The sequence below is a fragment of the Lithobates pipiens genome, unplaced genomic scaffold (genome assembly GCF_037356315.1).
Source record: "Lithobates pipiens isolate NorthernLeopardFrog02 unplaced genomic scaffold, aLitPip1_a1.2 Scaffold_48, whole genome shotgun sequence".
Classification (NCBI taxonomy): domain Eukaryota; kingdom Metazoa; phylum Chordata; class Amphibia; order Anura; family Ranidae; genus Lithobates; species Lithobates pipiens.
Genome location: NW_027507872.1, coordinates 3,572,395 through 3,596,201, shown reverse-complemented (window position 1 = coordinate 3,596,201; position 23,807 = coordinate 3,572,395). Strand labels below are relative to the sequence as shown.

The 23,807-nt window shown below is 45.1% G+C and overlaps 1 protein-coding gene across 1 annotated transcript in view; it reads right to left on the bottom strand.

Annotated features, from left to right (window-relative positions):
• Positions 1-23,807, bottom strand: part of LIN7B (lin-7 cell polarity scaffold B) — a 1,167,120-nt gene that overhangs the window by 829,890 nt on the left and 313,423 nt on the right. The window lies entirely within an intron of this gene.

The following is a 23,807-nucleotide window of genomic DNA, read 5'->3' as shown; positions in this document are numbered from 1 at the left end:
TCTGGAACCTGTGATGTGTCCCAGAAGATTGCAGAGAGGGAGGGGAGGAGTCGCCTAGGCGACAGAGGAAGGCAGTGGGACAGGAAGTACCTGACAAAATGAGGTACCCACTTCCCATCCAAAAAATTACATGCCAAAATGCTTAAAGGAGTGCTTAAAGTGGAAGTTCCACTTTTGGGTGTAAGTCCGCTTTCAGGAGGGAGGGGGGGAAGGAGAACTTCCACTTCCAATCGCCTAGGTGGTTGGAACAGAAGTGGGGATGGGTACCTGTCAAAATCGAGTACCCTCTCCCCCCTCCTACCCAAAAGCTCAATTTCACAAAAAGGAGCTGGGGAGGAGACCTTAAAGTAGAATTTGGGTGGAGCTCCACTTTAAATTGGCTGTAGTATGTGTGTGAATACATGTGAGGTAGGGTGTTTAGGCAAATGGTTTTGATTTTCTTGGGCGGAAGGAAAGAAAATCACTTGAATCCCCCATCATCACAGTCAGTGTTGATGGGGTAATGCCTCCTGCAGCACTATTTTGTTCTGTCAGTGGGGTGGCAGGGGGGCCTTACTGGCCAGCAGAACACAATGATTACTGCTAGCGGTTAATGTAAAAAATCTGACAGGCTGGTTGTACCCAAGTCTATCAATGAATCTAATTGGGTACAATCAGCCTGCCCATAAATGGATTGAATATCCATCCATGTACAGCCAGCTTTAGATTGTAACTTTAGAAGTTCCTTGAGAACAGGGACTGTTGTGAATGTACAATATAAATAACATACAGTATATGTATAATATGGACTCTTGACACAAATGTCTGCTGGGATACAAATACACGGTTATCATTGCTCTTGGCCCTTGATAGCCCTGAAGTCACAATTACAAAGCAGTAAGTTCCAGTCCTGAGCCATATGGTTCTGTTTCTGAATGGATTGTTCATATATTGGCCAGCATGCCTGAATATTTCTGGAAACAAAACAACAGTATTTGCTGAATTCAATTGCCTGTGCTCATTGCTTTTTAGTGCATAAACCACCTGATTATTGCAAGAACGGTTCTAAATATTTTGCATGTCCTATAACAATGAATGTCTGCCTACCCTACCTGAACTACCCTAGTCCATCAGCTGATCATCTCAACTTTTCTGTCTTACAAAAATGATTAAAAAGAGCAGCATGTGAACAGAGTACCTTTCATCAGCCACAAGCATTTTGATCAGGGGAGGAACAGAAGGAGTTAATCCTTATCTGGCAGCAGTAATCCTTACACCGCGCTCCAGACCTCCTTCACTTCTCTATCAATCCGCCGGGGCAAGGAATTTCCGGAAGCCACAGCAAGCCCGAAAATGATGAAATAGTCCCGGCGGAATAATCATTATGCTGCGGTTCATGATAATTACATCCCCCGGCGGATTGATATAGATAAGGGGACCGGGACTTTGGTTTAATTGTCGGGAGTTTTACTGCACTGCTGCCAGTTAAGGAGGATTAGTTAGTTATGTTCCTTTCTCTGCCCCCTCTGCTGCCCGATCAGCACTAGTTCTTCTGTTCCTTCCCCGATCCCCAGCGCTGGCACTGTCCAATCTGAATGAATCATCTGTCCGGGTTCCAGGCAAACTGAAAACCGGACACATGGTTTAAAATTATTCAAAACCCGTACTGTCCAGGTGAATCCCGGACAGGTGGCAACCCCACTAGGCAGTCAGGCAAAACTCCCCAGATCTATAAAGGAACAGGATAATAAAAATACTCTGACAGACAACTAACACAGCAGTAAGAAATGAGTCCTGGAAACCAGGCTTACCAGAGCAGAGTAGCAGATTGATCAGCTGGAGACTGAGATTAGCCCTAGAGTACAGAGCCTGCTGCAAATCAGCAGTGAGCATTCTGGTGTTTGCTAGGTAATCCAAGAGGAAGCTACCTCTGACCTCACCTGCTCAACTGAGCTTCCTGAAAGGAATACATGTGGAGGTGGTGAACTACATGACCCAGCGTGCCAAATCACTGCCTGAACACACAAAACATGGAAGGAGAGAGTGCCAACACCTGCCTAACAAAGGTATATACAGTCATTTATACTGCCAGTGACCTTTGCCAGTAATACAGAGTCATTTATACTGCACCTTTTTATCCCAGCACCAAGGGAACCCACCTCTTCAGGAGATTTAATGCCTCTATGGGGGGGTCTTCTGATATGGGAGAGGCTGAACCCGAACAGGATGGATGGTGGATGGAGAAAAAATAAACAAATAAATAAAAACAAAATAAAAATAAATAAATAAACTTTAAAAGGCGTCCGCGCTGGTCGGGACCCCCGTGAGTCCGGTCACGGGACCCGCGGATTCGATCGCCGCGGGCATCCCCGCGATCGTCTCACGGAGCGGCCGAATAGAGGAAATGCTGTGTAAACAACATTTCTCCATTCTGCCTAGCAACTAGTGACGCTGATCTCTGCTTCATGTGATTGGAGCAGGGATCAGTGTTCACTAAATGAAAGCCCAACCCCCCCCCCACAGTTAGTAACACACCCCTAGGAACACTTAACCCCTACACTGCCACCCACTGGTTAACCCTTTCACTGCCAGTGTCATTTACACAGGAATCACTGCATTTATATAGCAGTGATTACTGTATAAATGACAATGGTCCCAAAAATGTGTCAAAAATGTCCGATGGGTCCCCCACAATGTCGCAGTCACAATAAAAATCGCTGATCGCCGCCATTACTAGTAAAAAAAAATAATAAAAAATTATTAATAAAAATGCTATAAAACTATCCCTATTTTGTAAACGCTATAACTTTTGCGCAAACCAATCAATAATCGCTTATTGCGATTTTTTTAACCAAAAATATGTAGAAGAATACGTATCGGCCTAAACTGAGGGAAAAAAAATGTTTTTTTATATATTTTTGGGGGGTATTTATTATAACAAAAAGTAAAAAATAATGTGTTTTTTTCAAAATTGTCGCTCTATTTTTGTATAGCGCAAAAAATAAAAACCGCAGGGGTGATCAAATACCACCAAAAGAAAGCTCTATTTGTGGGGGAAAAAGGACGTCAATTTTGTTTGGAAGCCACGTCGCACGACCGCGCAATTGTCAGTTAAAGTGACGCAGTGCCGAATTGCAAAAAGTGGTCTGGTCTTTGACCAGCAAAATGGTCCGGTCTGCAAGTGGTTAAAATACCCCTCTTTTTCAATAACTAATTTGCACTGAGCCATAGACCTCCACTGTCAGGAATCTAGAAATCGAATATAGAATAATACTTATTCAAGGCACTTACTTTGGGGGCACTCGGCGGGGGGGGGCAGGAGCACCGGTGGGGACATGAGAAGAGGAGGATCGGGGCTACCCTGTGCAAACGATTGCACAGAGCATGTAAGTGTGAAATGTTTGTTGCTTTACAATCACGTTAAAGAAGACATACATACATACATTATATATATATATATATATATATGAGAGAGAGAGAGAGAGAGAGAGAGAGAGAAAGAGTCCCAAAATCCGGACCCAGGACTGGGGATTTCATCCCACCCGGATCGCTATGAAATCCCCGGGCTCCAGATCCCAAAACAGATTTTAGTAAATAGTGAGGAAACTGAAAGGCAAGTTTCCTCCAAAATAAGCAAATCCCCTGGAGCCCCTCAAACCTTTCGGTTGAGAACTCTGGGTACATACACTGGTGGGGTACCACACTACCACAATATATACACACACTATATTACCAAAAGTATTGGGACACCTGCCTTTACATGCGCATGAACTTTAATAGCGATTCAATATTGAGTTGACACACTCTTTGCAATTATAACAGCTTTCCACAAGGTTTAGGAGTGTTTCTATGGAAATGTTTGACCATTCTTCCAGAAGCACATTTGTAAAATCAGGCACTGATATAAAAGAGAAGGCCTGGCTCACAGTCTCCTCTCTAATTTATCTCAAAGGTGTTCTATCGGGTTGAGGTCAGGACTCTGTGCAGATCAGTCAAGTTCTTTCACCCCAAACTCGCTAATTCATATCTTTATGGACCTTGTTTGTGCACTGGTGTGCAGTCATGTTGGAACAGGAAGGGGCATCCCCCAAACTGTTACCACAAAGTTGGGAGCATGAAACTGTCCAAAATGTCCTGGTATGCTAACACCTTAATGAGCTCCCTTCACTGGAACTAAGGGGCAAAGCCAAACACCTGAAAAACAACTCCATACCATATTCCCCCTTCCCCCAAATTAGTTGGACCAGTGCACAAAGCAAGGTCCATAAAGACATGGATGAGCGAGTTTAGGGTGGAGAAACTTGACTGGCCTGCATAGAGTCCTGACTTCAACCCTATAGAACACTGAATGGTCAAACATTTCCATAGACAAGCTCCTAAACTTTGTGAGCAGTACTTCCCAGAAGAGTTGAAGCTGTTATAGCTGCAAAGGATGGACCAACTCAATATTGAACCTTACGGAGTAAGACTGGGATGCCATTAACTTTCATGTGCATGTAAAGGCAAGTGTCCCAATACTTTTGGTAATATAATGTGTGTATATATTGTGGTACCCCACCAGTGTATGTACCCAGAGTTCTCAACCAGATGCGTTGAGGAGCTCCAGGGGATTTGCTTATTTTGTAGGAAACTGGCCTTTCCGTTTCCTCACTATTTACTAAAATCAATTTTGGGATCTGGAGCCCAGGGATTTTGTAGCGATCCGGGTAGGATGAAATCCCCAGTCCTGGGTCCGGATTTTGGGACTCACCAGCACACTGACTAGTCAGGTGTGTGTTGGACTATTTTTAGACACCTGACCATGGTTCTGGGCTCCACCCTCCCAAGGAGTCCAAGCAAGCGAGCGAAATGTGCATGTCTGCACAGTTCTGTTTGTCAGAGCAGACAGAGGGTCCAAGCCTGTGGGCTGGAACAGCAAGGAAGCTGGGAAAGTGTGCTGAGGTACAGTAATTCTGTTATAAAGTCAAGGGGGCTGAAGCAAAGCCTGAGCAGCAGAGCTGACCATAGAGCCAGGTCGCTTGTTATTTTTCGTTTATTACTGCTGTGAAATTGAAACCCATGTGTGGGAATTCTTGATGGACGTTTTCTTTCTTTAAGACCCCTTTCACACCACACCGCACCTTGCGTTGGTGGTAAAACGCCGCTATTTTTAGCGGCGTTTTACCACTGGATTTGCGGCGCATTTCGGACGCTAGCAGGGCGCTTTTACCCCCGCTAGCGGCCGCGAAAGGGTTAAAACCGCCGGCAATACGCCGCAATTTCGGCGTTTTGCAGGCGGCATTACAGCGCTGCCCCATTGATTTCAATGGGCAGCAGCGGTGGAGGAGCGGTAAACGCACCGCTCCTTCACCGCTCCAAAGAAGCTGCTGGTAGGACTTTTTTCTGACGTCCTGCCAGCGCACCGCTGTAGTGTGAAAGCCCTTGGGGCTTTCACACTACACACAATGGTGCAGCTTCTTTAGGGCGTTTTGCAGGCGCTATTTCTAACGCTATAGCGCCTGCAAAACGCCCTGGTGTGAAAGGGGTGTGATAAAAGTGGGCCAAAAAGCCCTGAAATTGAATTTCTGGTGTGGATTGGTCTCGCTAGTGGGTGCCACACGTGAGTTAACCACTTCCCGACCGCCGCACGACGATGTACGTCGACAGAATGGCACGGGCAGGCATATGGGCGTACCTGTACGTCCCTGCCTTCCCGCGGGTGGGGTGCCCGATCGGGCCCCCCCCCCCCCCCCCCCGGTGCCAGCGGCGGTCGGTATCCGTGCAGGAGCGATCGGGGATGAGGGGGCGGCCGTTCATTCATGGCCACCCCCTCGCGATCGCTCCTGACGAATGGGAGTGAAGCATTGCATCACTTACTCTCCTGTAATGTAAACACAGGAGAGGAAGTGATGTAATCTCTCCTCCGTGTCGGTATTTTTCGTTCCGGCACCAAGGAGAGAGGATCGGTGAGTTGCACCAACACGACACTTCACAGTAGAACATGCCAGGCACACTCACACCCCCCCCTTTACCCCCCCGATCACCCCCCCAATTACCCCTGCCCCCCCAGTCACAGTGACACCAATGCATTTTTTTTTTTTTTTGCATTGGTGTCATTTGTGATTGTAATAACTGTTAGGGTTAGCCCCCTTTAGTTCTAATGTACCCCCCTAACCCCCCCAATAAAGGTTTAACCCCGTGATCACCCCCCGTCGCCAGTGTCACTAAGGCTGGGTTCACATTGCAGCGGTTTATGAGAACGGATGTGATTCGCACCGCACTGCAGTGCAAATCACATCCGATCTCTGCGATTCGAGTTCAGCCATTCGCCGCACCCGCCGCAAATTCGCACGGGACCCTTTCTTTGGTCCGCAGCAGAATCGGATCGCATGGGTGTTCACACCATGCGATCTGAGTTTGCAGATCGCACTGCGATATGCGAACTGATCTGGGGGTGTCATTAACATTTCACTGACACTCCCAGCAGTTCGCATAGGGCAGTGTGAACTGCCGCCGGGAGGCATGCGATGTGGGAACCCGCCGCGGATTCGTGGCGTTCCCGCATCACTCCAGTGTGAACCCAGCCTAATAAGCGATCGTTTTTCTGATCGCTGTATTAGTGTCACAGGTGACGCTAGTTAGGCAGGTAGGTATTTAGGTTCGCCGCAGCTTTTTATAGCGCCAGGGACCCCCATATACTACCGCATAAAGCCCCCTGATTGCCCCCTAGTTAACCCTTTCACCAGTGATCACCATATAACTGTTACAGGTGACGCTGGTTGGTTAGTTATTTTTTTATAGTTTCAGGGCACCCGCCATTTATTACCTAGTCTCACTAGTGTACCCGTAAATTTAGGGGTGTCTACTTTCCAAAATGGGGTCATTTGGGGGGGGGGGGGGGTTTGTGCCATCTTGGCATTTTATGGCCTTCAAAACTGTAACGCCCTTAGAAAGCCTGAAGGCGGTGCTTGGTTTTCGGGGCCCTGTACGCGGCTAGGCTCCCAAAAAGTCCCACATATGTGGTATCCCCATACTCAGGAGAAGCAGCAGAATTTATTTTGGGGTGTCATTTCACATATGCCCATGGCATGTGTGAGCAATATATCATTTAATGACAACTTTGTGAAAAAATAAAATAAAAATAAAAAGTTTGTAATTTTCCCGCAACTTGTGGCAAAATATAAAATATTCCATGGACTCAACCTGCCTCTCAGCAAATAACTTGGGGTGTCTACTTTCTAAAATGGGGTCATTTGTGGGGGTTTTGTGCCATCTTGGCATTTTATTGCCTTCAAAACTGTAATAGGTAGTGAGAAGTAAAATCAAAGATTTACGCCCTTAGAAAGCCTGATGGCAGTGCTTGGTTTTCGGGGCCCCGTACGCGGCTAGGCTCCCAAAAAGTCCCACATATGTGGTATCCCCGTACTCAGGAGAAGCAGCAGAATTTATTTTGGGGTGTCATTTCACATATGCCCATAGCATGTGTGAGCAATATATCATTTAATGACAACTTTGTGTAAAAAAAAAAAAAAAAAAAAAAAATATTTTTTTTTGTCATTATTCAATCGCTTGAGGCAAAAAAATAAAATATTCAATGGGCTCAACATGCCACTTATCAATTTCCTTAGGGGGTCTACTTTCCAAAATGGGGTCATTTGGGGGGGTTTTGTACTGCCCTGCCATTTTAGCACCTCAAGAAATTAGATAGGCAGTCGTAAACTAAAAGCTGCGTAAATTCCAGAAAACGTACCTTAGTTTGTAGATGTGACAACTTTTGCGCAAACCAATAAATATACAGTTATTGACTTTTTTTTACCAAAGACATGTGGCTGAATACATTTTGGCCTAAATGTATGACTAAAATTGAGTTTATTGGATTTTTCTAATAACAAAAAGTAGAAAATATCATTTTTTTCAAAATTTGCGGTCTTTTTACGTTTATATCGCAAAAAATAAAAATCGCAGAGTCAGTCAAATACCTTTTAAAAGAAAGCTCTATTTGTGGGAAGAAAAGGATGCAAATTTCGTTTGGGTACAACATTGCATGACCGCGCAATTACCAGTTAATGCAGCGCAGTGCCAAAGTGTAAAAAAACCTCTGGTCATTTACCAGCAAAATGGTCCGGTCTGAAAGTGGTTAAACAACCCCCAATATATATATAATATGTATTGGACATAACCCATTGCAGGGCGGCCTTGACTTAATGGGCTTACCGGTTTACCTTCTCCTGGCCTGCTCTTCCGCATCTAGGGGTTCCCAGAGTTGATACCCAACGACTTGCACACTGACACAGATAAAGTCCTTTCAAAAGGTTTTATTTTGCAGTAGAGCTTTCACAAAACACAGTCTCTTTAGGAACAGAGGGCACGGGTGATGAACTCAGGTACCTTGAACTACAGGTTTAACAAAGTCTCTACTTCCACACAGAGAGTAGCCACTCGCAGCTGGGTACTTCAAGGCTGAACAGACCTCTAGCTAGAGGTCATGGCAGTCAGCACATTGACTCACTTGAACAATCAACTGAATATAAACGGGAACCTTTTTCCAACCGTACCTGGAATGTTTCCAGCTTCCTTTGAGGTACTGGAAAAGTGTGGACTCGTCAATGTCCTTTCCAACTCAGTAACCAGGCACTTCTCAGGATGCCACTCATCAGCCCTCCTCTGAAGAGTCCTCTCCCGGACACTTGCACGAGCTGTGGTGACTCTCCAAGCCCAGAGCACACCCGGACACACTGAATCCTCCCTCAGTTACAGCGCCTCGGACCAGCAGGTTCTGAGACTCGGGAACAGACGGATCCCTACCCCAGACCAGTCGGGTCTATCAGGGGCCACTGACCGGAACATGCTGCAGGATGTCAAACACTCCGTGTCCGGGACCCCTCACGGGGCTACCCCAGTCCTGGAACCAGAACAGACCACACGGGTCTCTGGAACCCCGAACACGTGACCCACACCTGCTTAAGTACCCCCTCCCAGACTCCTCAGCGGGCCCGGCGCTCCCGCTGATTGGCTCCGAGAGGGCCATTCCCAAACATCCAACCAGGCGTGGTTCTAGCCTGTCATGTGCACCTCACCACTCACATGACCAGGCAGAACATCAATCATGGCCTGGCCAGACTGGTGTTAAGGCTTACCTACACAATTAACCCTCAGTACTGTAAGGTCCTGAGGCAAAAACGTAATTTACAATGCATGTGACATTTGATCCCAAATGTCATCTGAGATATATATATATATATATATATATATATATATATTTATTTATATTTATATTTTTTTTTTACTTTTCGCTCCCATGTGGGACAAGGTACAGGTTAGTATACATAAAGGGTGTATAACCTGGATGACTCTTAGCACCACATCCCAATATATATGGAAAAAAACAATAGACGACATATTCTTTATCTGGTCGGGTACACAAGCATCTCTGCTTGATTTTCTGTAAAGTCTTAAAATTAACAATTTCAATTTGAGTTTTACTTATGAGTTCAGTCAGTCTAGGTTGACTTTTCTAGACGTCCAAATTTTTGTAGAGGAGGATGGGAGTATTGGCACTACTCTCTACCGAAAACCCTCATCGGGGAACACTGTTACATGCTACTTCTTCACATTCAGCACCCTTGGTGACTAGTGTCCCATATGGGCAATATCTGCGATTAAAAAGAAATTGCAGTTCTAATGCAGATTTTGAGAGAGAAGCCCAACTATTATTTCAACGATTATTACAGCGAGGTTATAGCCGTAGTTGCCTGAAAAAGGCATACTTTAGAGCTAAAAATCAAAACAGACTTTCGTTGTTACACAAAGCCAAAACCAAACGTTAATGGGACTCTGGAGTTAGGTTAGTTATGACCTTCTCGGGCCAACACAAACAAATTCGTAATATTTTGAATAAATATTGGCATCTTCTCTTAGGTGATGACAAAGTGGCCAAACACTTAAAACCATATCCGGAGATTACATATCGACGATCTCGGTCCCTGAAGGATAAAGTGGCCCAGAGTCATTATTCTCCTTCATAGGTAAGGGCTTCAACCTCAAGATTAGGCTCAAGACCGTGCCATAGGTGCAGCTTCTGCAGGTACATCCATGCAGCAAGCACCTTTACCCTACCCAATGGTCACAGATTTAAGCCCAATTTTTCTCTTAATTGCCAATCCACGGGCATTGTTTATATAATGCAGTGTGAATGCGGCGTGTTTTACGTTGGTAAAACTAAAAGACAATTTTTTTGCAGAATCAGAGACCATGTCTCTCTCATAGCCAAAAACGCATGGAAACACCAATAAGTCGCCATATTGGCATGAACCATGGCTTTGATAGTAAGAAAATGCATTTCTTTGCATTAGAGTATGTTCCCCCGGGCCCCAGAGGGGGCAACTACGACAGAATTCTGCTGCAACGAGAAACCAAATGGATATATGAATTATCTGCTTTGCAATATCCTGGATTAAATGATGCGATAAGTTTCAAATGTTTTTTTGTAGAGAAGTTTTTTTTTTTTTTTTTTTTATTATTTATTTTTTTTTTTTCCTTCCTCCTTAACGTGATCTATATACCCCACCGAATAGCTGATTTTAAATTTACATTTCTATATTTTCAAATTGATGCGGGTATGTGTCCTTTTTTCAATGTGAGGTCATACGGACAACCCGGGCATTCTGTCAGGTAATGAGGGGTCAGCCATTTTCCTAGACGGTTTGCCCTTTTAATAGGGATAAGTCTGTCAGGTGGGGTCGGTGGGATCCATGGCTGGATATAAAAAAATACCAATCTAACACCTTTGTTGTAACTTAGTATGGCCAGGGTGATAGTCCCTAGCCAGATTCAAATCTTTAATTGGTTAGAATGGTGTTCTGATCTTTAGGGGTCTTTTGGTTTTCATTTTCTGCTCTGATCGTTGAATTATTTTTTGCATATATGTTAAATATTTCCGGGGTAGGCTGTCTCTTGTGGCATGTGACGTTTTGTTTTAGCATTGGTACTGTTGGTGTGATTTTTTTTTTTTTTCACTTTACCTTTTCGATTGGCTACTTAAGACATGGGGACTTCCGGGTATTGGCGCAGATTAGGGGCCATCTTGTTGTACCTCGTGAGCGAAAAAATTGACGCTATTCGACTTCACTATGGTACATTTCGCCATACTCCTATATTCAATTATTCAATATCGTTCGACGCTATTTGAACATGTACTACTATATGTGTATTCAACGCCGTTCCGATGCCATTTTGGTCCATCTTTTCCTTAATGATTGTCCGCAGCCCGGTGGTGACGTCAGACGCCGCTGGGCTGGGCGGGCTGCTTAAATGCGGTCATTCAGACCGGCAATTGCTCTGCCTGTCTGTTTTTTGCAACCGGAGGAGATTGAACTCTGTGACCCAGCAGACTTTATTGTGCTCCCAGCAGAACTTTTGTTTACCGATTGTCAGGTATGTTTAATGGGTAGTTGGTGTCCCTTATACGGGTGAATACCTTGTACCTAGGACAATATCTGCCTTTTGTGTGTTGTTTCCTTTTTATTGATTCATATTTTTTTATTTAATCAATATTGCAGGGGCTCCTGGCCATCTGTTTTTCACTGCACAAATCACGTTTCAACTATTGAATTTGAACCAGCAAGTTCATATAAGCTGAGCCTTGGCTGACCCTATTCTATTATATTTAGGTAATGGCATATTTGCCTATGTTTTTTGAATGGGGTACGATTTATATGCGTACACATACTTAGACCTTTTATGTTTGTTTAGGTCCTATTTTTGGCAGCTTTTCTATGACCTCCGATATGGACCGCCCATGCATCAATTTTTGGGCTCTGACTTTGATCCCAACATATTAGAACTTAGTCGAATGGGACATGCAGGTGTATTACCAATATGGTGTGTAGGTGAGATCACATTTTGTATATAAATTGTCTATATTATAAACATGTGTTTCAATGCTTTTTTCTCTAATCATCTTCCAGGACGGCAGGCCTGAGAGATGACTGGTCCACCTGACAGGAAACACAATCAACAACAAGTTTAAAAGTTCCCACCACTCCCTCAGACCCTCAGTTCTTGATTGTGTTTCCCACAGGATGGCAGCGAAACCAAGTTTCTCCTTTTTTTTGTTTTTTCTGAGGGGTCTGGGACCCCGTTTTTCTCTAAACAGGATTATTTTTCCTGGGACTCAGACAGGGTCTGTGATGGTCTCGTGTAACCCCCAGGGGCACCTGGGGGGGTTAGGATAATCCTCACTCAAGGTCTTTCCTCAGGAAAGCTTTGTTTTCAGACGCAGGGGACAGGGGAGTTGTCCTAATCGTGCTGCTCCCCATATTGTGTTTGTGCCTCACCTAGAACTGGGTTCGTTGGTGGAGGCGGTGAGCTGCATCTTTTCAAGCAGTGCTGAACGCGGTGGCGTGCGTTCCAGCACTACTGCGCATGTCCGGAAGTTCGTCGAAAGACACGTCACTTCCGGGCATCGAGTTTCCGGATAGAGGAGATCTCGCTGGGTCTGGACGCCGGCGTGCGTTCCAGCATCACTGCGCAAGACCGGAAGTCCGGCAGGAGGGCCCGACGTTGCCGGGCGACAGACCTCCAAAAAATGGCGCCAATCAGCTGTCATTTAAATGGCAGAGGGTGCAGTGGAAAGCACCCAGGCAGAATTTCTGGTGAAGCGCTTCATGCATTGCAGCATCTCCAAGACAAACAAGGGGAGCGCTCAAGACAGCACCTGATCCAGCGATCCTGCAGGGCAGCTAAATCGCTATGGAAATGGAAGGTCCGTCTGAGCGAACAGCCATTGAGGTCGCCACAGGGGGTGAGTGATCCAGCTGTGTTTTGTAGGGGCAGGGTACTCTGAGGCAGACCCCCCTGGCCCCTTTAGGACATGAGTAGCTAATTGTTTATTTTCTACTGTTTCCAGGGACTGAAGGCTCTACCCAGGGGTCAGCCTGTAGGTCTAAAGGAAAGGCTACTTCGAAGTCCAGGCGTCGTGGTTATTGTAATTCTAAATTAGCACAAGACCACAGCAAGCCTTTCTGCGATAGATGTATCTTTAAGCTTGCAGGCAAGGAGACCGCCCAGGTTGTGAAAGAATGTAGGGCCTTACAGATGTTAGCCACCCTCCAGTCTTTCCAAACTACTCTATTGAAGAGTCAGGATGAGGGTCCTTCTGGGAGGGAGACCCCTCATTCACAGGAAAACTTTTCCACATCTTATACGGAAAGTTCCCAGGGCCAGGTCTCCCTGTTGTCTGAGGTGGAGGAAGACAGGTCCCAGTTTTTAGTACTGGGGAGGAAGATTCAGTCCAGGATAGCCAGGGGGAGGCTAAGCCTAAGGGACTTTTGTTCTCGACGGAGGACATGGAAGGCCTATTAAAGGCCATTTACACCTCAGAAGATATCCAGGTCCCCTCTGCACAGGATAGGGTGTATAGAGGCCTAGGAAGGTTACAGGCCAGAACCTTTCCCATCCACCAGTCTCTGAAGGATATAGTCCTCAGAGAATGGAAGGAACCTGAACGTAAGCTCCTCAAACTGAAAGCTTGGAAGAGGTGTTCCTTTAACCACTTGCCGACCGCCGCACGCCGATGTACGTCGGGAGAATGGCAAGGGCAGGCATAAGGGCTTACATGTACGTCCTTGCCTGCCCGCCGGTCGGGGGCCCGATCGGGCCCCCGCCCGGTGCCTGCGGCGGTCGGTATTCGTTCGGGAGCGATCCCGGACGAGGGGACGGCCATGCATTCATGGCCACCCCCTCGCGATCGCTCCCGGCGAATGAAAATGTCCGGTGACATCACTTCCTCTCCTGTAATGTAAACACAGGAGAGGAAGTGATGTATTCTCTCCTCCGTGTCGGTAGTTTTCGTTCCGGCACCGAGGAGAGAGGTTCGGTGAGTTGCACCAACACACCCCACATACAGTAGAACATGCCAGGCACACTCACACCCCCCCTTTACCCCCCGATCACCCCCCAATTACCCCTGCCCCCCCAGTCAGTGACACCAATTGCTTTTTTTTTTTGCATTGGTGTCATTTGTGACTGTAATAACTGTTAGGGCAGTTAGGGTTAGCCCCCTTTAGTTCTAAGGTACCCCCCTAACCCCCCCAATAAAGGTTTAACCCCGTGATCACCCCCCGTCGCCAGTGTCACTAAGGCTGGGTTCACATTGCAGCGGTTTATGAGAACAGATGTGATTCGCACCGCACTGCAGTGCAAATCACATCCGATCTCTGTGTGATTCGAGTTCAGCCATACAGATAGTATGGCTGAATTCGTGTCGCAACCCGCCGCACCCGCCGCAAACTCGCACGGGACCCTTTTTTTGGTCCGCAGCAGAATCGGATCGCATGGGTGTTCACACCATGCGATCCGAGTTTGCAGATCGCACTGCGATATGCGAACTGATCTGGGGGTGTCATTAACATTTCACTGACACTCCCAGCAGTTCGCATAGGGCAGTGTGAACTGCCGCCGGGAGGCATGCGATGCGGGAACCCGCCGCGGATTCGTGGCGTTCCCGCATCGCTCCAGTGTGAACCCAGCCTAATAAGCAATAGTTTTTCTGATCGCTGTATTAGTGTCACAGGTGACGCTAGTTAGGCAGGTAGGTATTTAGGTTCGCCGCAGCTTTTTATAGCGCCAGGGACCCCCATATACTACCGCATAAAGCCCCCTGATTGCCCCCTAGTTAACCCTTTCACCAGTGATCACCATATAACTGTTACAGGTGACGCTGGTTGGTTAGTTATTTTTTTTATAGTTTCAGGGCACCCGCCATTTATTACCTAGTCTCACTAGTGTACCCCTAAATTTAGGGGTGTCTACTTTCCAAAATGGGGGTCATTTGGGGGGGTTTGTGCCATCTTGGCATTTTATGGCCTTCAAAACTGTAACGCCCTTAGAAAGCCTGAAGGCAGTGCTTGGTTTTCGGGGCCCCGTACGCGGCTAGGCTCCCAAAAAGTCCCACATATGTGGTATCCCCCTACTCAGGAGAAGCAGCAGAATTTATTTTGGGGTGTCATTTCACATATGCCCATGGCATGCGTGAGCAATATATCATTTAGTGACAACTTTGTGAAAAAAAGAAAAAAAAAAAAGTTTGTAATTTTCCCGCAACTTGTGGCAAAATATAAAATATTCCATGGACTCAACATGCCTCTCAGCAAATAGCTTGGGGTGTCTACTTTCTAAAATGGGGTCATTTGTGGGGGTTTTGTGCCATCTTGGCATTTTATGGCCTTCAAAACTGTAATAGGTAGTGAGGAGTGAAGTCAAATATTTACGCCCTTAGAAAACCTGAAGGCGGTTCTTGGCTTTCGGGGCCCCGTACGCGGCTAGGCTCCCAAAAAGTCCCACATATGTGGTATCCCCGTACTCAGGAGAAGCAGCAGAATTTATTTTGGGGTGTCATTTCACATATGCCCATAGCATGTGTGAGCAATATATCATTTAGTGACAACTTTGTGTAAAAAAAAAAAAAAAAAAAAAAAAAAAAATTTTTTTTTTGTCATTATTCAATCGCTTGAGGCAAAAAAATAAAATATTCAATGGGCTCAACATGCCACTTATCAATTTCCTTAGGGTGTCTACTTTCCAAAATGGGGTCATTTGGGGGGGTTTTGTATTGCCCTGCCATTTTAGCACCTCAAGAAATGAGATAGGCAGTCGTAAACTAAAAGCTGCGTAAATTCCAGAAAACGTACCTTAGTTTGTAGATGTGACAACTTTTGCGCAAACCAATAAATATACAATTATTGACTTTTTTTTTACCAAAGACATGTGGCTGAATGCATTTTGGCCTAAATGTATGACTAAAATTGAGTTTATTGGATTTTTCTAATAACAAAAAGTAGAAAATATCATTTTTTTTCAAAATTTGCGGTCTTTTTACGTTTATATCGCAAAAAATAAAAATCGCAGAGGCAATCAAATACATCAAAAGAAAGCTCTATTTGTGGGAAGAAAAGGACGCAAATTTTGTTTGGGTACAACATTGCATGACCGCGCAATTACCAGTTAAAGCAGCGCAGTGCCAAATTGTAAAAAGACCTCTGGTCATTTACCAGCAAAATGGTCCGGTCTGAAGGTGGTTAAGGATGAGGAGGAGGAAGGTTTAAAAAAAAAAAAAAAAAAAAAAAAAAACTCCTCGTTTGGATGCAGCCCTAGCACAGGTGTCTAAGGGGTCTGATTTATCCTTCGAAGACTCTGGAAACATCCAGGATCAGATGGATAAAAGGTCTGAGACATTACTCAAAGGGGTGGGAGGCGAATGGCGCCGGCCCTAGCCTCCGCCTGTGTAGCCAGAAAGGCAGACGCCTGGCTTGACAGATCGATGGATCACGTCTCCCGGGGTAAGGAGACTAAAGAGATTGTAGACTCGCTGGAGGTAATCAGTCGAGCGGTAGCGTATGTGGCAGATGCAGCGGTGGAGACTGTTAGGACCACAGCTAAGTCAGCAGCACTTCTAAACTCCACCAGGAGGGCCCTATGGGTAAAGACCTGGGATGGAGTTTTCACTTCCAAGTCTCGCTTATGCGGCATTCCCTTTGAGGGTTCCCTGTTTGGGTCAGGGCTAGATCATATCCTGTCCCGGCCTACTGAAAAGGGAAAGAAGTTCCCTGTGAGGCCCAAGAGGGAAAGGGGTAAGAGATTTTTTTCGAGGCCCCCACTCAAAGACTCATAAGGGGAAAGTGGAACAGAGGAAGAAGTGGAACCTTGGAAAGGGGAAAGAAAAAAGTGCAATTCTTTTTTTCCAGTTCCGGAGCCTCTCCGAAAGAAGGTCTTCCCCCCCCCCCCCTTGGAACTTTCTTATTACCTTTCTTCCCAGGGACCCAGCCAGGGCAGAGGGGTTACTGGGAAATTTAAAGGAGCTGGCAGAGCAAGGGGTTGTTGCTCCAGTACCAACCAGTCAGTTGTCCCAGGGTTTTTTTTTTACTCACACGTGTTTGTTGTTCCAAAACCCTCAGGCAGATTTCGGTTAATAATACATTTGAGAGGACTCAACCGTTACTTACTTCCCAAGAGGTTCAGAATGGAGAGTATTTATTCAGTAAGAAAACATCTTCAGGCAGGAGTCTTATGGTCACTCTGGACCTGAAGGACGCATATCTATGCGTACCCATTGCTCCTGAACACCAGAAGTACCTACGCTTCGCAGTATGCATACAGCAGAAGGTACAACACTGTCAGTTCAGAGCACTTCTCTTTGGCCTGGCGGCAAGCACAAGGGTATTTACAAAGGTGATGGCCGAAGTCGTATCATACCTACACCTGCAGGGGATAGGGTTAATACCCTACCTGGACAACTTGCTGATCTACAGTGTGGATGAGAGGCAAGCGGTGATAGACAGAGACATCATGTTAGAAGGGGACTCCTGCGTGGCTCAGTGGGTAGATGCGCCGGCTGTGCCAATGCGAGCCGGTGCAATTGTGAGTTTGAATCCCAGCAGCGACAGGCTTGGATCGACACAACGATAGCTTGTGACTGGCCTGGAGGCTGCAACAGGGATAGTGCAAGTGCGTTGGCCCCTGGAAGGGCTGGAGACCTTGGGCTGGATGGTCAGTCGGGAGAAGTCCTCACTGACGCCATCTCAATCCAAACTATACCTAGGCTACCTGTTAGATTCGCAGGCACAGAGGGTATTCCTACCAATAGAAAAGGTAGTGAAGGTCCAGATTGCGGTTGTCACCCTTCTCGAAAGAGGAGAAGCCTCTCTGAGATATGAGTCTGCTGGGTCTCATGACCGCCTGCATACCGGCAGTAACCTGGGCACAACTACTTTCTCGGCAGCTTCAGGCCTTCCTACTTGCCTCATGGGGAGGAAAAAGAGAAACATTGGAGATCTCTCTCTCTCTAATCTCTAATCTCTAATCTCTAATCTCTATCTCTCTCTCCTGAGGGAGTTGGCACAACAGATCCTTGGGGAAGCAGAAAGGAAGGTCCTTTCACTGTCGGCGATGGTACTCCTTCCCAGAGTTCTACAGAGGTTAACCTACTCAAGGACAGACCTGGTGCTGATAGCACCCTGGTGCCCCAAGAGGGTTTGGTTTCCCATCATTCAGAGTCTCTCAGTAGCTCTGCCGGTGCAACGAGGTCTGCTCAGTCAGGGTCCAGTCTTTCACCCCGAACCGGGACGTCTCTCTCTGACAGCATGGCTATTGAGAGGGAAATACTCAGTGACATGGGGCTGTTCGGAGAGAGTGATACTCTTCTCCTCAGTAGGAAAGGCGTCACCAGAAAAATTTATACAGTCTAAGGAGGGGGCTCTCCAGATGATACCTACCATCCTAGACTTTCTTCAAGAGGGGGTGGACCAGGATTTGGCAGTCAGCACCCTCAAAGTCCAGGTGGCAGCCCTGTCCGTGTTTTTTTTTTTTTTTTTTTTTGACAGGGAGCTAGGACAAGAACCACTGATAAAGATTTTTTGTTGGCCAGGGAAAGGGTAGTCCCAGTCAGGTTGGTCAGTTGCCCTCCATGGGACCTGTCCCTGGTATTAGATGCCCTAACAATGGGGCCTTTTGAGCCAGTGGCTCAAATTTCTGTTTGACTTTTATCATTTAAGTTGGCCTTCCTTCTGGCTATCACTACGGCCAGAAGGGTGGGTGATATACAGGCTCTTTCGATTAAAGAGCCGTTTTTGCGTATCCTAGAGGATAGGGTAATCCTCACTCAGGATCCTCTTTATTTGCCAAAAGTGGCTTCGCTATTTCACAGAACACAGGAGATTATTCTCCCGTCCTTTTGCCAGAATCCCAAGAATAAGGAAGAGGAAAGGTTCCATTTCTTAGATGTCAGGCGCTGTCTCCTAGTCTATTTAGAAAGGGTGAGAGACTTTAGGAGGTCCAGTCACTTATTGATCACCTTCTCAGGGAAGAGAAAGGGTCTACAAGCCTCTAAGGCAACGATGGCTAGATGGGTCAGACAAACCATATCTATTGCTTATAGGCAGGCAGGTAAACCAGTGCCAGCCCGCCTTAAGGCGCATTCAACCAGATCCCAGGCGACCTCCTGGGCAGAAAGGGCAGGCGCCTCAATCGACCAGATCTGCAGAGCAGCAACATGGACGAGCCATAGGACATTTCTGAGGCACTACAGAGTGGAGCTGTTGTCCCCTCAGGATTTGGCATTTGGCAGGAAGGTCCTACAAGCGGTTGTCCCACCCTAAAGGTAGGCCTGAACTTCTTGCTTATCCTCTCAGGTGTGCCGTCCTGGAAGATGATTAGAGAAAATGGCCAGTTACACTTACCGGTAACAACTTTTCTAGGAAATCTTCCAGGACGGCAGGCCTACTTCCCTACCCTTGTTTTATGGGTGTGGTATATTCATTCCTCACAGAATGTTCCCTCTGACACCGGTGTGGGCTTTTCTTTACCATAACTGAGGGTCTGAGGGAGGGGTGGGAACTTTTAAACTTGTTGTTGATTGTGTTTCCTGTCAGGTGGACCAGTCATCTCTCAGGCCTGCCGTCCTGGAAGATTTCCTAGAAAAGCTGTTACCGGTAAGTGTAACTGGTCATTTTCCTGACTTTTGTATACTTTATTGAATCTTGTAATTTCAAGCTATTTTGTCTTAGTGCTAGTTAGCATGAACTATTTCCATGCATGTATCCAATTTATTTTGATTTATGTATGTATTTATTTTTATTTACAGTTTATCTACTAGATATACCAACTACTCCTGAGGAAGCTCATTTTCGGAGCGAAACATGTTGGGTGGTATATTTTATAAACTGTATCAAAATCCTTAATCAAATAATGTGATTAAGTGCTTTTATTTTTTATACATTGTTTTGTATCTGTTGTGTATAATAAAAATTTGTGTTATTTTTACGCTATTTCTTTCTACTTGATATTGTTTCTATTACGATATATCAGCACCTTGAAAGTCCCTAAGGGTTAGATCCCTTGCCCTTGTTGTGTTTTTCCAAGGTACAGGTTAGGTTTCCTAACCCTACCTATTAGATTCAACCTTTTGTTCAATGAGTGGTATCCCTTCTTTTCCCATTTACTATTTTATAGATTATGCCTTGTAAAAACCTAATGTGCCTAACCTAACTATATTAGTCCAAGATTATTTGACATGGAGAGAAAAGATTTGACGAAGCAGTCGGCGCAAGCGGACATTTATGGTCAAATGCTCTGTCCATAGGCTATAGAAGAATTCTAATGTTGGTTGACTAGTAATAATAATTAATAAATATAATTAGTCATACAACATTAGAATTCTACTATAGCTTGTAAGCATAACATTCGACCGGAAATGTACATTTGCAGCATCGTATAGGTTAGCTGCTCCATCTAATCTTCTTAGAACATTCAACAGACACTATAAGCCTTCAATGACAGATTCGACCTTAATTATTTCAGATTTTCGGATGAATGCATTTTTTAACAAAACAAAATAAATAAAAACGAATTTCGGGAGTAACTAAATGTATTTTTTCGGACGAAAACGAAATTTCAAAACAAAATATTTCAGTGTACACATGTCTATGGAATAATGATCCCCAGAGCCTGGGGGGAGATGCATGTCAAGAACTTGAGGTTCTGCAGACTTCTCTCAGTCGCCAAGTACTGCAACGTGGCGACTAGCCTCTGCTCAGGAGTGATGGCTTGCCCCATGTAGGTGTCCTGCCTGCTAACATAAGGTGACAACAAAGCCAACAGATGGTGAAAATGGGATCCGTCATTCGGAGATAATTCCTGAAATCATCAGGATTATTCTCCTGGCTCTCACACAGCAAAGGCATATGAGAGAATTGGTCACGCTGGAGTAACCAATTCTTGGTCTGTGAACTCCTCCTCACCCTGATCATGGACTGGGCTTGGGTCAAAGTAAGAACCCCAACACCAAGCCCCCGCACAGCATGAACTGTACGACGAGTACGTAACAGCAACATGGCTTCAAAACGGTCAACTTGTGAGAAAGAACTAAACAGAATGCACTGAAGAACAGCAAGGCCTGTTAAGAGCGAGCTGAAAATCGGTAACGAGTGGAAAAGAACACACTGAAAAACAGATACGAACTGACTACCCGCACTGAAATCCAGATATAAACCAAGCAAAAACTGAACAGCAGTAAAATGATTTGAAAAAGCATAAGTCTGAAAAGCACGAATCGTCTCTCACCAAACTTCTACTACCACGAGATTAGCAGAAGGAGCCCAAAGGGTGGCGTACTGGCTATTAAACTTCCTTTTTCTAGTCCCGTCATATGTGTTGTACATCACCGCGTTCTTGATAATCGGAATTTGGTGTGACTGTGTGTACGCAAGACAACTTAAGCGGAATTCCGTCTAAAAACCATCATAGCTTTTTCTGCCCAAAATTCCGTAACCAATTCTTGGTCCATGAACTCCTTCTCACCCTGCACCCCGTTCATGGACTGGGCTTGGGTCAAAGTAAGAACCCCAACACCAAGCCCCCGCAGAGCACAAACTGTACGACGAGTAAGTAACTGCAACATGGCTTCAAAACGGTCGGCTGATCTGAACGAACTAAAAAGAACGCACTGAAGAACAGCAAGCCCTGTGAAGTGCGAGCTGAAAATAAGTAACGAGCAGACAAGAACACACTGAAAAACAGATACGAAGAGACTACACGCACGGAAAACCAGATACAAACCCACAAGCACAAACTGAACAGCAGTAAAACTATCTGAAAAGCGCGAATCGTCTCTCACCAAACTTCTACTAACACAAGATTAGCAGAAGGAGCCCAAAGTGTGATGTACAGGTTATTAAACTTCCTTTTTCTAGTCCCGTCATACATGTTGTACGTCACCACGTACTTGGCTGTTGGAATTTGGTGTGACCGTGTGTGAACAAGACAAGTTTAAGCGGAATTCCGTCAGAAAAAACCATCATAGCTTTTTCCGACCAAAATTCCGATCGTGTGTACGTGGCATTACACTGCACATCACTGTGAACACACCATCCCCGCTGGTGGCAGCATCATGTGGTGGGAATGCTTTTCTTCAGCAGGGACATGGAAGCTGGTCAGAGATGATGGGAAGATGGATGGAGCCAAATACAGGGCAATTTTAGAAGAGAATCTGTTAAAGTCAGCAAAAGACTTGAGACTGGGGCAGAGGTTCACCTTCCAGCTAGACAAAGACTCTAAATATATAGCGAGAGCTACAATGGAATGGTTTAGATCTAAGCATATGCGTGTGTTAAAATGGCCCAGTCAAAGTCCAGACCTAAATCCAATTGAGAATCTGTGACAAGACTTTAAGATTGCTGTTCACAGAAGCTCTACATCCAATCTGAATGAGTTTAAGCTATTTTGCAAAGAAGAATGGGTAAAAATGTCACTCTCTAGATGTGCAAAGCTGGTAGAGACATCCCTAAAAATACTTGCAGCTGTAATTGCAGCGAAAGGGGGTTCTTCAAAGTATTGATTCAGGGGGGCTGAATACAAATGTACGCCACACTTTTCACATATATTTAAAAAATTTCGAAAACCATTTATTGTTTTCATTTCTCTTCAGAATTATGTGACACTTTGCGTTGGCCTATCACATAAAATCCTAATAAAATGAATTTATGTTCTTGGTTGTGACATGGCAAAATGTGTAAAATTTCAAGGGGTATGCATACTTTTTCAAGGATATATATATATATATATATATATATATATATATATATATATATATATATATATATATATATATATATATATATATATATATATATATATATATATATATATATATATATATATAATTATATGAGGTGATAGAGAGAGGGGGTTAAAGTGGGGATGAGAGATAGAGAGAGGGGTGAAAGAGAAGCGAGGGGTGGGGTGAGAGAGGGGGGTGAGACCGAGAGGGGGAGGGGTGAGAGAGAGAGAGGGGAGTCAGAGGTAGGGAGGTGAGACAAAAATAGAGGGATGTAAGGCAGAGAGGAAGGGAGAGTGGAGGGGTGAGAGAGTGAGGATAGATGTAAGAGAGGGAGGAATGAGAGAGAGGGAGGTGAGACAAAAAGAAAGGGGAGGGGTGAGAGAGAAAGGATGGGGATGAAAGAGAGGAGGGGAAAGATAGGTGAGAGAGAGAGGTGAGACAAAAAGAGAGAGGGGGCAAGACCGATAGGATGGGTGTGTGACAGAGGAGGGGTGAGAGAGAAGGGGGTTTACATTATAAGATGTTCAGTGCCCCCCCCCCCCCCTCAGGGCACACAGGGGTTTTCACTTATAAGGCATATAGGGGGTGATTTATTAAGAAGGCACTGCACCAGTTCATGCATTAATTGGTGTGCCGGAAAAGTTATTAATTGAACGCGCAAACCGGCGCACATTGAAGCGCAAATAGCAATAATACCCGCTTATGTAAACTGCAACTGTCACTAGGCTAACTGCGGTTTTCTCATTGATAATAGTGCACACGCCCAATACAATTAGTTAATTTAATCTCATTGGATGTGTCTTGTTAGGCAATTAGTAGGTGTTCTCAGTTAATTAACCCTTTTGATGCTAATCTCATTCCTATCATTTCTAATATATCTTTGAAATGTTTTATTTTTTTTAACCAAAATTTTTCAATAAATTACAAAGAACAGAGCAGAGTTTCTAAACCCAATGAATTAATATTTTCAGATTTTGATCTTTAAAGGTGACCATACACTGCAATCAGTTAGATCTTAGGTAGGCTAATTGGCTTCTGTCCAAAATTGGCCCTAGTATATGAATGGGGACCTTGGATTGTGGGCTCCTTGAGGGTAGTGAGCGATGTGAGTGTGCAATGTACAGGGATAGGGGCAATTATAGACACTCACTCAGGTTGAACTGGATGGACTGGTGTCTTTATTCAACCTTACTAACTATGTAACTATCTTAAATAAATTTGATTTAGTGCAAAAGCCTGT